The 16370-nt window shown below is 39.9% G+C and overlaps 1 protein-coding gene across 5 annotated transcripts in view; it reads right to left on the reverse strand.

The window, feature by feature from the left end:
• mast4 (microtubule associated serine/threonine kinase family member 4) overlaps positions 1-16370 on the reverse strand; it is a 155253-nt gene that overhangs the window by 136584 nt on the left and 2299 nt on the right. The gene's annotated exons all lie outside the window — the stretch shown is intronic.

Raw genomic sequence — 16370 nt, forward strand, 5'->3', positions numbered from 1 at the left:
ATAATAACAGTTTTCTGTGTGATGTTATCAGATTCTTCTGGCCACCCTTCTTTAGGTTACTTCAGTTCATCTGTGTTTGCAGCCACTTGTTTATATGTAGCTCTTGAGGTCGTGTAACAGCATTTCAACCATGCTGAGGTCTGGACTTTGGTCCATTCCAAACAAGGTATTGGAATGGACCAAACATCGGCACGAGGTGGTGATTTATTGCATTTTGCTTTCAACAAACAGCATCGTGCACAATGGCCACATCTCCAATGTCCCCTGTGTCCAAGGACTCTGATGAAGTGTTGTGATATCTTCCAACGTAAATTTAGATCCAGGAGCTATCCTGCCAACACTGCAGAAGTGCTGCATTTAACGCTGAATGCACTAACTGAGGCCTGCGGAGTTGACATGTAACTCTAGACGTTTCGCAGTTTCTCTACCTTATTGAGACCTCAGAGAGACTGGAGGTTCTTTTTTGGTTTTCCTTTCTGTTCCTTACTTGTGAATAAGACTGTAAAAAAAACAATGGACAGAGCACTACGTCACATGACCTATTGGTTGATGAGGAGAGGGTTTGGCCCAGTCCCAATACACCCACTACCCCTACTTTTCAGCCCTACCCCTAAATTTTGCACGTTCATGTGAGGGTAGTGGTGTCGCATTTCCTCTTTTCACCTAGTGGTAGTGGGGAAAACGAGTGTTAGGGGGCATCAATCTAGCCCTTCAGAGCGAGGGTTTTCAGATGCACAATTTCCCAGAATGCTTTACGTCATCATTTGCAGACTGAATCAAAAAAAAAAAAAACATGGCGGACATTTATTTTTTAGTAAATAAAATCAATATTTTGAGTTAGTTTCTGCATAAAAATGCGTTTTGATTACATTTCTAGCGAGAAATATATATTTTACTTTCATAATATTCACTCAGTGAATGTATATAATCACTCGCTTGCCCGTTGTTGCGAAGTCTTTTTCAAACCTTGCCAGAATAAAGGCTGATTTATGGTTCCGCGTTACACCAACGCAGAGCCTACAGCGTAGGTTACGCGGCAACGCGCGCCGTACGCCGTACCCTGCGCCGTAGGCTCTGCGTCGATTTAACGCGGAACCATAAATCAGCTCCCGAGTTCTCATCCCGAAATTTTCGGATCAAATTTCTTAACAGGCGTTATTTGGATAAACTGAGCCCAGGTTGGGGATCTTAACTGTTACTTTTACTCCTGAAAAAATATTAAAACTTAATAAAGTGGCATATTAACAGCGCTACAGCTGAAATTAAAACAGCTTTTAGCTCTCGGCTTCCTGATATGGTGTGACGTATGTGCAAACGTAACTCCGCAGTCGCTTACGTACCCGAACGTAAACCACGCAGTGACGTAGCAAGCCAAATTGAGGGGTAGTGCTGAAAAGTAGGGGTAGTGGGTGTATTGGGACAGGGCCCTGGGAAGATTTCAAGGGCCCTAAAATTTGTGGCTTAATTTTTAGGGGTAGTGGTAGTGAGTAGGGCTAGTGGTAGAAAGTAAGGGGGGTATTGATATTGGCCCTTTGAGGCCTGTTTTTCTCCGTATAGGGCTCTGCCATGTTGCTCGGGAAGCCAACGGGAACACCCCCACCTCATGTAAATCAAAATAAGCTTTGGCTACCAGCTCCTTCAGCGGAACCCCACCGGAGTTGCTGACAGACGTTTAACAAGAACCGCTGGGTTAGCACAAACAGCATGACAATTACGGATGAAGAAGTGATAAAGGCTAGGCATTAGCGGAGCTGACTGTCAATCATAATAGAATTATTTTTGCTCTAAAATTGGACCTTTTAACATCGGAGCAAACCCAGAAGCCAGATGGATGGCACTTGTGAATAACTCAATGTTTGACTTCCCTCTTTGGCATTCTGCCATCACCCAACAGACGGATCCAGCTTTTATAAAAGGTACTCACAACTGACAGTCTATGGGTGTTGTTGACAGTCTTACAATGATTATTGCTAGTATGAAACCTTGCTCTGGAGGTTTTTCAGACACATTTTAAACGCAAAGGGACTACCTTTCATGGAGGAGAATTGAAATGGGACTTAAAGGGGACATATTATGAAAAACATGTTTTTTCTTGTTTTAACATATATAAAGTGGTCTCCCCTCACCCTGCCAGCACAGGGGGACAAAATACCATGAATTTCTGCAAGGTCTGTGACCCCCGCCTTACAGAATCCCCCAGTGTCACGTGATTTTATTTGAGCCGATGGGAATCTGCGCCTAGGGTGACGTCACCCGAGGCGCAGAGGTTCGGCCTCCGCTGCTGAAACCACGGCCACAACCAGCTCTCTCCGTCGGCTCGAGCGTCCGCCATTGTTCAGAAGCGGTGGCTGTTTGAACAGCGAGGGAGAGTAGAAATTAGATTTTGCATCGACATTTACCCTCATAAAAGGATCAGTTCCCACAGCACGGACCCGGTAACTGCACACGAGTCAGCGGTATGTTCCTTTTTTTTAATGTTATTTATATTTGTATGATCTTTGCATGGGCTAAGTATTTAACTTAGCTCCGGAGCCCCGGCGCCGCATACGGAGCTGCGGGGGCTGCTCACGGACCGGACCGTCGAGGAGCCCCGGACTCGGGGCTCTATTCAAGTAGATCTTTCAAGCACCTGGAGCTGTTCACATTCAGAAGACGCGCGGTCCTTCCTTGAGCCAGCAATAGTGCATACATTTTATTTATATATTTTAACAATAAAGTTGCCATTTGTGAAAATTCAGTGTTGTGATTTCTTTACAGTTAACATGATTCATTTGTCTTGTAACATAAGAAGTGAAATGATGAGGAATCGGAGTAAATAACTGTGGTGTAATTGTTTAGAATTAAATTCAATCTTCCTGTTTGAAGACGAGGTGACTAAAGGCTGATTTATGGTTCCGCGTTACACCAACGCAGAGCCTACGGCATAGGGTACGTGTCGATTTAACGCAGAACCGTGGACACGCTTTGCTACGCAGCTGCTGCTCTTCTGCCCGGAGCAACGCTTTGTCTCCTCCCCTGCTACACGTCATTCAAGCAGCCAATCAGCACAGAGCCTCATTATCATAGCCCCCCCCGCCCTGAAAATGAATCAAAGAAAAAGGCTTTAGAAGTGGAAAAAATAAAAACATGGCCCAGAGACTGAATTTCTGATTTATGTAGAAAAAACAAGCTTTAGATTGTTTTTAAGACATTCAAGGCCTGTTTAAAATATACATTAAATGCCATAATATGTCCCCTTTAAATATGCCATGGCGGGATATGAACATAATCTAAAAGTAGATACATCAATAAGGTTAAACTGGAGGCGAGGGTTTACAGATCACAGTTCAAGCAGGAGAAGCCTCATGACCGTCATAACAGATGACAGCATCAGGGATCCAGACTGGTCATACACCGCAGGGTAAGATTAAATTAATCGATTTTTATTTTGTTTAATTTAAAAAAGGTATAACTTCAGTTCTATGGTGCTGAAACGTTCAGATGTGCAAACTGAGGTACTTTTGTAGCTGATACTCAGCCATTGTCTCATCACCAGTGGATAAAACTGCTGGCGATCAATTAATCAAGCACATTGGTTAGCAGCACCTAACCTTTAATTTCCTCTTGAACTCCCAGGGAAGGAATAACAGGTACTTTTTTTCTACAAAGACACTGCTTCTGCATTACAGATTAAATTACTTATCAAAAAATGTTTCATAGCTCATCTAAGGTAGTATCAACATCATTTAAAAAAGAGCAGAACTGTTTTTTTTTTAAACATCCTGAGTGTGGTTTTGGGTGTATAATGGTGGTTAAGCGTGCCAGCAGAGTCACTGTTTACATGTCCGACTCTCCTTTTTTCAGCTCAAGCTAATTTTTAAAAAACGTTTCTAGTCTTTTCCTGGAGTTGGTTTAAATAAAGCTGTTGTGGATGAGTAAATAATATCTTGCAAAAGGCCTCCAGTCATTTTTATGGTATTTTAATACTCAGTGAAGTAAAAAGAAAAACACTGAAACACAGCTGTCCAATGGCGTTTTACTTGTTGAATAATAAATAATAAATCAGATTTCAGCGGTCAATGTATGCCACTGAAAATAACTGCCCTTTATGAAACTTCATAAAGTCAATCCTCGTGAGACGCAGAAGCTATGCAACCTACATTAAACAAATCCATCACTGGGGCTGCCGTTATAAAACACATTTGAGCTCATAAATGAGCAACTAGATCCAACAAACCCATCATCGCCATGTTGTATTGTCAATAATCTGAGCCTTAAAACGTCTAGGTCTAAAAATGACTTTTTTTTTTAATTTATCTTTTGTTTCTTTTAAGCAATGCAAAGAGACACACTAATTAAATTTGCACTTGTGGTCCAAAGTTGCTTTTCTGATTCATGTCTGGTGATGCCATTAACTAAACTTTAAACTTGGTATTGTGGAGGTCGGAGTACAGAATTCTTTGTTTGGACACCAAATTTCATTACGTCTTATCCACCAGGGTAGCTCCCAACATGTGCATGTCAATATCTCATGAACTAATTTAAAAAAAAAAATCTATGAAGCTTAAATTACACACAGGATCTTGCGATTGCTGAAGTCATTGAACAGTGAGTTGCTACAGAGCTGGTTGGACTGTATTATGAAACCCGAGTTGCACTTTTAGACTTAGGAAAGCTCCCACTAACCTCACAAAAGATATGATTCATATTTATACAGAATTCAGGCTTTAAAATGTTATAATTTAAATAGGTAGGTAATTTAACAACTTGCTCATACTAACAAAACTTAAAAACGCATCCTAGTACAAAAACAACCTTCATCACTAACATGGATTATCAAAAAAAAGTAGGCAAAAAAAAACACAAAAAAAAAAACATACATATCATCACACCATCATCACTACTGAACAGTCTCCTCCTCCATTGTGTGATCAGAACTGAGTGTTCTGCTTACTCTTCATACTCGGACAGTCATTATGATTCAACTATCAAGGAGTGAGGAAACAATCCAAGAGAATGGTAGAGTTTGGCAGCGTCGTTCCACACAAACCTCTCTCTAAGCTAAAGAATCGTTTTCCAACACTGGCAAAATATCAAGGACACATTTTTAGAATTTGAGAGACATTTTTAATACAATAATACTATATTTCTGAATTGCAAGAATACTGTGGAAATAATCAAGTGTGTATAATTTATTCATGTTAGACAAATGCTCGTTTCCACACTAAAAATGCCAAATCATAAGACTAGTATGACTGATTTTATGTTAATGTTTGAGCTTTGTGTGCTGTATGCAGAGAGAGTGGGAGGTGTGTCCCTTTTTAATAAACTGGAACCGTAAAAAAATAAAACACTTCCACTCCAGCCTGGATGCCAGCCATCCTCCATGCCATTCATTGCCTTTAAAAATGATAATCTGTGTCATTCAGACCAAGAACAATTTGCTGAGCAAAACCAGCACTCCGTCATCAAACAAAACAATTAACTTTAAGAGTCCTGTAAACCCAAATCACAGCGAGGCTTATTTGAAGACGTTTCCCAGTCGGTTGCTTTAATCAAGTCTCTCCTAGCAGAGTTGTGTTGATCTGTTTAAACTAAGGAGCACGGAGTGAGAGGTTTGTGTTTCTATTGTTTCAGGCTACTTTAATCTTTTTAAGTAGGAGAACTTGCACAATTGGTGGCAGACAATTCTTTTTTGCCCCACTGTATGTTATACGGTATGTAATGGAAACGTATGCCAAATATCGCAAAAACCCTTTTACACCTTCATGAGATGTAATTTTTTTTCATTTTAGGAGGTGTCAATAATAATAATTCAGTTAATAATAATCCAGTTTATCGCAAATGTGTAATGGAAACACTTTATTTTGCATTTGCCCATCTCTGGCAGCGCTGGATATCAGCCTAAAGTCATCAAAATCTAGATTCCAGGTGTTTTTGGCCTCATTAATACGATGCAGTTGTGCTGTAACACTTTATTGTTATGCATCATTGCATTACATGAGGGCTTTTTTGTCCAAAACTTGAAGATGTTTTTTTTTTCATTTTCTTAAAAGTCAAGATCTACTTTTTCATTGTTTTGAAGAAAAGTCTGGCAGAAGAAAATACGAGGAGAAAACTAGGACAGTTGTAAAAATAAAAACACCATTGAATGAAAACACTGACCCCTGCAGCAGTACCTCTGTGTGCTTTTGTTTTGCAAAATGTGTAATTGTGTAAAGAGTAATGGAAATGGATGGTTCCAGCTTTCGGTAGTCAGACTTATTTATTGGTTTGTTTTAAGTCAAGTCAGAGGACAGATAGGACTGTACTCTCCAAAACAGACTTATAGAAGATATGCAACATCATCTTCTCAAGAAGTAAAGTCTGCTCTGATTCTTCTTACAAACAGCATCAGTGTTGTATCTCCAGTCCAGACTGCTGTCCAGGTGAACACTGAAGTATTTATACTCCAGGACTCAATACTCAAGAGGAATGGGGAATTACTGAAAGCATTTCCATGCTGTTGTTTAAAAAGCCACCCCTATGAAGCTATAAAGCTGAAACTTTAGTTCAGATCCCCAAAGTAAGCAACAGCTTCATGGAGCATTCCCCAGAGTATCGCGGACAAAAATCAGATTGTTTAAATAATGTCATTATTGTTGTTATACAGCTACTTTAGAACCACTTCAGTAACCGCTGAGAAAAAGAAGAGTTGCTACGGGCAGCGCATCACGCATCTAATCCCCCTGCCAAGGAACAATTTATGTTGGTGCTCACTGCATGTTTGTAGAGGATAATCCACCTAATCGCAACCTCACTGCTGCACAAACATCTGCAGACTTCATGAAGACAAAGAGTTTAAACCGGGAAAGAACAAGAGAGGATCGAGTCTAATCAGTTTAATCCCACAGTGAGAGACGGATCACATGTTGGAGCAGTGTTAGTCATTTCTCAGCTTGCTGAGTCTAATGAAGTTTTATGAAAATGCTGACAGCATATACACATACACAAGTAGGAGAACTATGATGAAGGTCGGGATCATAATAACTGGAACTACGACACGAATCCGATCACAGCTGAAAATAAGGGTAAGTATTTACTGTACTTGTACGAACCACCTGATACCACATAATTTTTATAAAAGAAATCCCGACTCCTCTACTAAATCCTGCCCTGTTTTGGGTCTTTCGATGGAGACTCTGTGAAACTCGAGCCGCTAGACAAGCAGTTAAGGCGCTACGGGACACTCAAACAGCCACATCGCATTAACGCAAGGGTTGTGCATTGGCAAGAATCTCATACATGTGTGTAAACATGTATCCTGATACAATACGTATAACGATACGTATCACAATACAATAGGTATCACGATACAAAAGGTATCACGATACCTATTGTAACATGGTGATACATCAGAGTATTTTATTTTGTTAACTCGGTCAAAAAAAATCAAATTGAAAATAAAATGTGGAGTCCCTCAAGGGTCAGTTCTGGGGCCCAAACTTTTTATACTATATATTAATGATATTATTAATGTATCAAGGTTCTTTAAATGCATCCTATTTGCAGATGACACCAGTTTGCTTTGCCATGGTATAAATCTGGAGCAGCTCCTGAGAACAGTGGAAGGGGGGATGGATTTTATGAAAAAGTGGTTTGACACCAATAAACTTTCCCTAAATTTAAGACCAAGCTTTTAATATTTGGAAACCGAAAGATCAATTAAGAAATTTCTATCAAAATTAACAATATTCCGATTGAAAGAGTAACATAATACAAATACCTTGGAACACTCATTGATCATAAATTAAAATGGAAATAACATTAATTATGTAAAAAAGAAAATGTCTAGAACCTTTGCAATTGTAAATAAATCAAAATAATTTTTTAACTCAAAGTCACTCAACCTCTTGTATTTCCCCTTGTAGTTCCATAGATGTCTTACTGTGTGGAGATGTGGGGAAACACATACAAGACCCATCTAAAACCAATTTTTATATTACAGAAACGAATAATATAAGAGAAAAGCGTTCCATGAGCGCACCAACGCTCTTTTTATAAATTTAAATACTCTCAAATTCTGGGATATAGTCAAGCTGCAAACCTTATTGGTCCCATTCAAAGCTCACACCAATCTCCTTCCACGCAGTATCCAGGAGCTGTTCAAAATCCAGGACAACTAATATGAACTGAGAAATGCTGGTTCGTTCAAAAACCAAAAGGCAAGAACAAAGTCAAAAGAACATTGTACTTCAGTAAATGGTGTAAAACTATGGAATTGTTGCGAAAAGGACTTAAAAGGAACCCCGGTTATTAAGACTTGTAGGCCCTAATAAGCCACAATTGTTCTCTTATACTAAAATATGTTGTTAGAAACACATAAAATAATGTAATTGCTTTAAAAATCTACAATGTTTATTACATATTTTGACCTGCGGGAGGCGCCATGTTTTACCTGCGCAATGCATTCTGGGGGCGATGACGTAGTTCGGTTGCTCTGGGAAGATAAGCCGCATTTGTTTAACTGCGACAGGTATCTAAAACATAGATGAGCAGCACTCTCCTGGCCGTGGAGGCTGACGAGGGAGCCCATAAGACTTCTCGGTTGAGGCAAACTGGCTCAAAGTTCTCGTGTGCTGTGCACGGGAGATCTGCAAAAATGATCAAAGTCGTGCGCATCTTATCAGTGCATTAAACTGTATATAATGCAGTGGCGCCGCCAGCCGGAATCCTGTACGCACCCTTTTTTTGAAGGATTTATTTTTGTTACGTGCTGGGTCCACCGTTTGATGTTACCATGACAGACCAGAGGCTGGACTTGCCCGGGAGTTTAACGAAACGGGAGGCGCAGACTTCGCTTCAAATAGGCAAGAACATCTTTATTTAATTTAATGATGCCACATCTGGCTGGGGTTTTTATTGTAGCATAGGCTATCTGCTAGTTGAAACGTGGTCGGTTAGCTTATCTGAGTCTTATGGTGCTTTTATGGTGTTTTTATAGTTCATGCTTTATGGTGCTGTACTTTTTTCTTTTTTACTTTTTTGTAGGTGCGCTGTCACCTTAATGTTTAGCTGTGTTTTCATGTGTGTTTCTGGTGCGCCGACACCATAATGTTTATGTTTGCATCTGTGTGGAGGTGCGCATAATAATGTCACCATATCTGCAGTGCGCCATGCGCACGTTATCCAATTTGTCACTGCAAAGTTTTGTTTGAGGAAAAAAGATCTTGAAATACTTATTTAACTCTAAATAGCCAACCAATCTATCCTCTACCTAATGGATAGTGGAATATTCAGGCCGAGTGGGACCCTGAAATTAGCCGTATAGATCATTGGACAGACTGTTTCTGTGCCTATTACGAGATTGATATTGGAATACGTTTTATCACACAGTAGCTTAAAGTGAACAGCTACTGACAAAAACATGAGCTCTTGACAACAAACGCTCTCCTTCTCTGTTGGCATCGAGACGCAGTTGCTGCACAGACACCATCGATTTTGTCCCACTCTCGCCTCATCCCGTCTTTCTTGGTCTTCATTTGGCTCGTTTTGAGATATGTTTTCAGTGTTGTCTTCCTCATTGACCTTGTGCTCGGGTTCAAATTGAAATGGCTGAACAGATGACATGTTTATCCTCTGGATTATCTCGTTGAACAGTCAAAACAGTGTACGGGGGCCAGCAGGTGCAACCGACTGACGTCACTACCCAGAGTGCATTGCGGTGTAAACAACAATGGCGACCTAGGAGTTAAATTATATTTTCAAATTTTATAAAAACGAAGACATCAAAAAGGTTTTTTATATCACATTGTTATAATTGATACCAACATTTATCTTTTAAGACCTACATGTCTTAATAGCCAGGGTTCCCTTTAAGAATGTGTAGTTCGATCCATACATTAAAAAAGAAAATTTAAATTAAGACTATCAACGGGTATAAAAATATACTGTAATGGGATATATTGTAATGCAATCAAATTCATTGACACCAAATTTCATAGTGTAACTATTATTACTGGGCTATTGTTTGCTTCTTTGCACCCACCAGATATTATATGATAGTGTAACAGATGTATTATTGCACTGTGTGTGTGTGTGTGTGTGTGTGTGTGTGTGTGTGTGTGTGTGTGTGTGTGTGCATGCATGTGTACACAAGAGAGTGTGAAGTGTTTGGATGAGTGAATATATGTAATGTGTGTGTGCATGAGAGTATGTTTGTGGTTGTGCATGTATGGGTAAACACATTCATACATTGCTATACATTGCTGTACAGTTAATATATATAGTACTGATACTACAAAAACATGGATGCATCTGGTTTTACTGTTTTCCCCATGTGTGCTGTATGACGATGGTTGCACCGATGTAATGACATTTTTTTTGGATGACCAAAATAAACAAACAAACAAACCAAAAACACAAACACAATGGCCGCTATAGTGTTTGCAATTAAGTGTGCAATTAAGGGTACCCTCACAGGTGAGTAAATCGCAATGCCAGCTCGACACACCACCCCGTGTGCAGGTTAGAACAACATTTATGTTCATGGTGAGACATCAGACTTTGCCCTCCACCCACACTCCTGAATATTCCACCGTAGATGTTTTCAGGCTCAGACTACAATCATACACATCATATGTGGACCAGATCCAAGAATGTATGGGTGAGTTAAACCCAATTACATTACGGTCAAGCCCTCTGGTAAAAACTTAAAAGCTTTGCAATTTAGCGTCAGCCATGTGTCTACATTGTACAAAGTTTTGAGACAATCTGATCAAATCTCTAGTGCCACTTTTCCACTAGTCTCGGCTCAGCCCGGCGCGGCTCGATGCGGCTCCACCCGTGTGTTTTTGCACAGCCAGATGAGAAGTGGGGGGGGTGGGGTGAATCTGCTGTGACGTACTCGATTGCGCAACACCTTTGTTTGTGTCGGCGCAGATGAGAAATCAGCTGGAGCCGCGAGCGGCTGAGAAAAAAACAGCCCGTCTACATCCCTTTTTTAATTTTCTCGACAGCCACCAGGTTTATGAACATCTGCACCTCAGAGTTGGATCACCAAACAGACGTTTGTGCTGTATAATAAAATCGCCGAGAGCCGCCTCACGCTGACTCCCTCTTCCTGATTCAAACGTTTTTTTTTCAAACTACAGGCCCCCGACCAATCAGGGGCCTGTAGTTTGATGACGGCCCCGCCCCCCGATTAATCGGTGGCGAGGAGGGTGGTGACCTCAAAAATAGTCCCGGCTCAGCCCTGATAGAACCTCGCTAGAATGGTTACGGAAAAATGTATCGGCTTGGAGCGGCTCTACCCGTCTCAGCCCTAGTGCAAAAGGGCAAAACGGGTAGAACCGAGGTGAAGTGAGACTAGTGCAAAAGGGCCATAGGAGGAGTTTGTTAAAGTACGAGGCCTGGAAATGAGCAAACATATTCTGTTCAAAATGCTGTCTGAGTTAGAGCATGGGTCCAAGAGACTTTTTTGTAGGTCTTAGTCTGATACAATACACACATACATTTAATTGCTGTAGGTCAAAGCATGTTGTGGGGCTCGTCAAAATACATGAATAGGGTGGCGCTATCGAGCCCATTTTTGTACACCCATGCCCGTCACCCATTAAATACGCAATTTTACACCTGAAGTGTGTGGGTCAAAGACGTATAAGGCCTTTGAGTAGCCCATTTTTAAAATACTTAAAATAAAGATATTTTTGGCCATTTTCCAAACATTTGAAATGTAGTGTACACATACATGTATGTGAAAACTTCAAACAAAGGTATTTTAGTGTTTTTAAACCTTTAAACCGTCATTTGGGGCGACCATTTATCTCAAAATGAATAGGGTGGTCACCCCACATGATATCAAAATGTGACGTATACACTGCAGCAGTTAGAAAGAGGATTTATTTGTAAAGGAGAGAGAGACTACTGACCTGCAGGTTGTCTCTCTGGGACCCTCATAGAGTAACTGGCTGATGCAACATCCTCTTTGAGATGATTGTCAATATAAAAGTCCCTCAATTGTATTTTTTTCATGGTCACCCCAGATGATAATTCAGACAATGAACATATTCGGACAAGATTAGTTTGTGTATTATGATTGAAATGTGTGTACAAATGTTCCATAACTTTGTCAATAAATCTAAAACAAGTTTGAAAGTATGCCCAATAGGGCAAGCATTATTTTTAAATTGTTTTAATGTGATTTAAAACCAGTTGTCCAAACAGAAGTCAAGGCCGGACGGTCACCCCACATGATGTTTTCACACTTCAGATGGCAGAAAATGACCAATAACCAACATGTTTAAATAAAATAAGAGTGGGCACATGTAGAAGGAACGTATTAGACATACATGTTATATTTTTTATTCATTTTTATGTTTATTATTAGGTAGAAAGTTCCATCGGACAGAAAAAGTAAGCGTCACGTCTTTGACCCGTGTGCAAAATTTGTTTTCGAGCATGTTAAGGACTCCAAAAAGGCAATTAATTTAGGGAAAGAATAACAACAACAACAACAGTAATAATAATAATAAACATTACAGATACAATAGGTTCTCGCATCCTCAGTTCTCGGGCCCTAATAACAATAATAATACTAATGTTAATAACACTAATAAACACTACGGATACAGTAGGGTCTTCGCACCCTTGTGCCTTAATAATAATAATAATAATAATAATAATAATAATAATAATAAACACTATAGATACAATAGGGACCTTGCACCATTGTACTCAGGCCCTAATGAAATAACAAAACATTCACACTGCTGTTCCAACACGACAAGCAGAAGTGAGAGAGAAGGGAACACAGAATCTGTGATTATGAGGGGATATAAAAGCATCAGGACAAATAAAAGATGAGCAATATAGAGATTAACAGGCTGGCAGGTTGTGTACTTTGGAAAGCAGCGTGTCAAGACGGCTGTGTGGCATATCTATGATTTAGAGCAGCTGCACAAACAGTTAAAGCCTGGGAGAGCGAAGGATGTTTTCAAAAACATATCACAGGACAACGAAAAAAAAAAAAGTCTGTATAAAACTCACATTTAATTAATTGAAAACACAACAATTCTTAAATAAGACCACTGCTTTAATGCTTAAATTTGTTTGAGTTTTATTGATAAATGATCCATCATTTCCGTCAAAAATGGTGAAAAGAGGAAAACTAATTTAAGACGTGTCCATCATGAATTACTCCACATTATCCAGGCGTGTTACGAGAAACTCTGTAAAGTTAGAAGTTTAATTTCAGACTCAGATCTCTACATTTCAGTCGGACTACTGTAATCAAATTACCGTGTCATGTATATGCACCGACTGTTGTGATGTAAAAATGTAAAGTCAGCGTTTACCAACAAGACAGCGCTAAATTATGGCCTGAGAAAGGTGGATTTTTGAGACTAGTCCTGTTACATGTGCATTCATAATAGTTTCCTTTACAGACCAAAAAACCAGGAGAAAGGGGATTATTTAGTTGGCTATAGCCAAATAACTACCCACTTATTATTATTACTGACTGGACTAAATTAAGATGAACTCGATTTTCTAGTTAAAAAGTCATGCAGTACCCACTGAATCAAAGTATGTTTTTTCATTTTATTTGCGTCAGTTTTACTTTAATGGATGCACTATAGCTGGTGTGGCTGGGAGGTCATCATCTGCACCATGTTGTCCTCGAGTACAGAGGAATATAACGTTACCTAATACCCAAGAGACCACGATGCACAGGCTGGTTTTAATTCACATGACTTAATTTCCTGGGATAATAAGCGTTTACAGATTTCCCTGGAGGGGACAGCTGGCTGCAGTGATAAATGAATATTAGTTTAGCTACAAAAGCTTTTTTATTTTTATTTTTTTAAATGATATTTCCTCATTTATGTGCTGTCTCACACACACATTTGGATGAACATAATCTAAACGAGACTGATGATGTTCATTTAACCGACCAGACCCAGGACAGTCTTTTTATATCTGCATCAGAGCTCCTGTTGGACTGCTGATGCGTCGGTAAAGGAAACGGCTGTCACAGACTCACAGAGGCCGTGAAACATGGTGGAGAAATTTCAATGAAGCTCTAAGATCATTTTAAATACTGTGGTGCGCTAAATCTGGAAAATGAGTGGCAACTGAGCCGGTCAGCAGTGATGTCATGGGTTCTCAGAAGTGAGGCACAAGTCAAAGGTCAGTGCTCCCCGATTAACCCAGCGGTGATGATCACTTGCTTTGGACTGTTTTAGTAAAAGGAGTATGCCAGTTTAGTTCAGTCAAAAGGGTTAAGTAACATCTCTTCTTCTGTGGTCAGCACGAGTCAGGTAACTGGTTTTAAATCAACAGCAAACTAGTATTACAGAGGAGTCAGGAGAAAGGTCACTGGGTTCATGCTGAGGTTCAAAATTAGGCAAACATAACATCTATAATGAGTCTGCACCTGACTTCTACCCAATATATATATATATATATTATTCAAATAAACAATTGTGATGAATGGTTCACAAAGAAAGAAAGTGAAATAAGAGATCAGTCATTGCTCCATGCCTGGTATATCTCAGCTCTATTACGGTAATGGACTGTCGAACTGTCATTCAGCCAAACCAAATTAGTTAAGCTCCACTCTTAGCAAACATGACACCACCCAGGGGGAGTCGGTTAGAGAGGCTGTAGCACGCATAAACACAGGCCTACCGGTCTTCAAAACACAGAGATGAGTATACACGAAACGGAGATCTGCCTTACGTTATTCTCTGACACATTAACATGCAATATTGCCCTCATCTACAGTTCTGTTAGCTTCCACATAGCTTTGAAACTCTGCATCTGGTATGATGCAAAAACCTGTGGAGCAACATTCGGAAAATGTTGCTCAATTTTCTGCACTTCCTCAGTGCTTGTATCAAACACTTGGGGAGGGTGTTGGTCAGAAACCCCTACATGGTGTTCCCTTGTACAATGATATTCAAGGGTTTTTCACTGAGAGAAGGGCTTGAAATCTCAAAACAGCCACGCAGCAATGTGCATATTAGAGCCAGTTAAACCAGTCTGCATGGTAAGTGTTATACCAGTTAGAAGGCTGAGGCTATCACGTCCTTTTTTTCTCTTGCATTATCTTCTGCAAGACTGCAGCAAGACTACTCCCAGCCTGTGTTTCTCATGTATGAGAATTAAATAAGCTTTGAAGAACCTAACAGACCTTTTCTTCATAAGTACCGGTCTTAAAAGGGACATTTTCTCCTTGCATCCTTATAATGTGCCTCTAACCAGGACTTTGTTACCTGAAGAGTGAGATGGTAAAGCAGTTGTGTTTACGCTAAAACCCTGCATAGGTCTGGAATTGAAAAAGGGAATCAATAAAGAATCAGATCCGAAAGCAGGATTACTCGTGCCATTGGAACTGAGAAAGTCTTTTATTTCCACCCCTGGTGATAGTTAAATTGCTTTTACAACACCGTCCAAGCTTTGCTCAGTCGTGATGTTGTTTGCTATTCCGTCATAACTCATTTCACTCTCTTAGGAAGCATTTTGATGCCAGGTCTAAACGGGGTCAGAGATGCAAAGTCTGAACACCTTCCAGGATGTATTCAGATCCAATCACATCTGAAAATGATCTGGGAAGCTTGTATCCACATTCTCACCTCCTGGAACAAATTCAGGAGCCACTACTACACTAGCAACGCTGGCATATGCTGCATGCAGTTGTGTTGGGGGGTGAACATACTCCGCCTCAAAACTACAACACAACAGCCACTTAATCCAGGATTTTTTCAGAAACTCATACAAGATCCATGCGGACCAATTACAGTAAATGACATCACAGAAACATTGCAGCACACATGGTCAACAGTAAGCAGAAGCCCTGTTTGCTAAGTTTTAAATGTATGCGGTAATTTGTGTTATGAACTCAGCTTTTCCTATTACATTGTGCCATTACTATGCAGATTTTAGTAGCATGTCCTCTGTACACTCCTCTGCTGGTCAGAGGCGTGCCGAACAAGCATTCCCTTTCCACAAGCAAACTTTCTCTTTTGAAAATGTACTGTTTTTATTGTTTGCTTTTATTGCACCGTGGATGAGAGGGAAATGGAATTTCATTCCTGACAATGTTTGGTCTGAGAAATAAAGTAACCTTGAACCTTGAATGCACAGTTCAGTAAAAAAATGTCTCTGTATTGTCAACTTCCAACTTGCTAACTCAGTGCATTTGCACACAAGTGGATTACAAATGTGGAGATCTCTGCCATTTGATTTCTTCCTGAGGTTTGTGGCAGATCTTCCTCAAACACCCCTGTACTGTACATATCCTTTGCTGAATAAAATTTTGACTCTCTCTTTATTTGCAGCTTTTTTTCTGCTTGCTACACATAGTTATGAAAAGCTGCTGTCTTTGACAATTCAAACGAACTCATTTGGTC

Source organism: Cololabis saira, chromosome 11, assembly GCF_033807715.1.
Source record: "Cololabis saira isolate AMF1-May2022 chromosome 11, fColSai1.1, whole genome shotgun sequence".
Classification (NCBI taxonomy): domain Eukaryota; kingdom Metazoa; phylum Chordata; class Actinopteri; order Beloniformes; family Belonidae; genus Cololabis; species Cololabis saira.